Source organism: Periplaneta americana, chromosome 9 (assembly GCF_040183065.1).
Source record: "Periplaneta americana isolate PAMFEO1 chromosome 9, P.americana_PAMFEO1_priV1, whole genome shotgun sequence".
NCBI classification, from domain to species: domain Eukaryota; kingdom Metazoa; phylum Arthropoda; class Insecta; order Blattodea; family Blattidae; genus Periplaneta; species Periplaneta americana.
In genome coordinates, this window is record NC_091125.1 from 6,885,558 (window position 1) to 6,887,361 (window position 1,804).

Below are 1,804 nucleotides of genomic sequence, written 5' to 3' on the forward strand. Positions count from 1 at the left end.
ACCAGGTGAAGGCCGTCGGAAGAAGCGCCGTGAAATCTAAGCTGCAATTTGAGAGGTCCCTGTCCTTTCAATTTGCGACTTATTGAGTGACCTCGTATGTTTAATAGACTATTAATATTATCTGAACTAGGGCATACATAATTTATAATAAAGGTGGAGTATATATGGGGAAGGGCATATAGGTCCGTGGCCCATTTCTTATAGGGCTCATCACGACATTTGTCTTACGCCTGAGGAAAACCACGGAATACCTTAGGCAGGTGATCTCGACGGCGAAAAATCGAAAAAATCGAAGGAGAATTGGGAGGAAAATTTAAAAGGTACGCAAAACGCGTCCTTGCAAGGGGTTGGGGGCTGTACAAAACTAAATATGTGAGCTCCAAGCCTGTTGGCCACTAGTCTCACTCCGGGTTATGCTGCTCCCCTGAAGGAGCTCTAGAAAATTTTGAAGGGGAAGCCGAAATTGGACGCAACCTCTTAGGTACCACATACGCGAGGGGGGCTGAGACTGATCAATTGATCACGGAACGGGGCGAGGAGGAGTTGGCTGGTGTGTGCCGTTAGGATGGCAAGACGCCGTCATCTGTTGTTCGATGACAAAGCAGGTGAAGGCCGTCGGAAGAAGCGCCGTGAAATCTAAACTGCAATTTGAGAGGACCCTGTCCTTTCAATTTGCGACTTATTGAGTGACCTCGTATGTTTAATATACTATTAATATTATCTGGAATAGGGCATACATAATTTATAAGAAAGGTGGAATATATATGGGGAAGGGCATATAGATCCGTGGCCCATTTCTTATAGGGCTCATCCCGACATTTGTCTTTCGCCTGAGGAAAACCACGGAATACCTTAGGCAGGATGAGTTGTCTCATATAAGAGACTAGCCAATTTGGCTATTATGTTGGAGGTCATGAGCCTTGTTTATTTGTCTCAATTTGGCTATATGATGGCTCAATTTGTACTACCCACTGAAATGTAGTAACTAATGGGATTTTAATTAGCCATATATGTACAGTATATTACATTCTTTACCTAAAATGTCTCTAACTTCTAGGGAGAGCGCGAGGTACGTTCACAATCCCCTGAATACATATTCCCTTCTTCGAGAAAACGCAGAGAAGTGAACCGTCTCATATGAATATGCTACCAGTCATAAGTTTCAATACGGAGCTGCAAGTACTTAAGAATTATCAATTTCTCTACAATTATGCAGCGGCGTCATCATCCAAGCTATAGCTGGAATAGGGAAGGGAACATAATATCCCATAAGTCTTATTAGAACACGCTGGAAATAGTGACGTAAAAAAAAAAAAATCTCCAACGGCACGTGGTGTTCCCAAGCGGTCACCCATCCAAGTACTGACCACGCCCAATGTTGCTTGACTTCGGTGATCGGACGAGAACCGGTATTTTCAACATGGTATGGCCGTTGCCGATGAAACTGCGTAATCTGTAGGCACTTGAGGACGATGGGATTGGGGTGCACTCGATAAAACCTGCACTCGCTCACACACACACGTAAACTGCCTGCTTAGACTCTGTACCTAAATTACCAAGCTCGTTGGATGTCATTGGGATAGATGATAAATCTATCTATCAACGGCAGTTTGGTTACGTTTCAACGTCACACACTGCTGGATTGACACGGGATTAATAAAACAGCTAGTCGGCATTCTAAGTTAAGCCACAGGTGGATTGTTGTTCAACAGCGGAGCCTCCTTTCAACCACATGGTTGTGGAACTGTAGTCGGATTTTCGACATCATTTTCATGCCATACTACGGAACTTCACACAAACTTCA

At 44.0% G+C, this 1,804-nt stretch overlaps 1 non-coding gene across 1 annotated transcript; it reads right to left on the reverse strand.

The window, feature by feature from the left end:
- Positions 1-1,318: 1,318 nt before the first annotated feature.
- On the reverse strand, positions 1,319-1,437 carry LOC138706894 (5S ribosomal RNA). Its single transcript, XR_011334140.1, has one exon. It is a non-coding gene; the product is annotated as a 5S ribosomal RNA (ribosomal RNA).
- Positions 1,438-1,804: the final 367 nt, after the last annotated feature.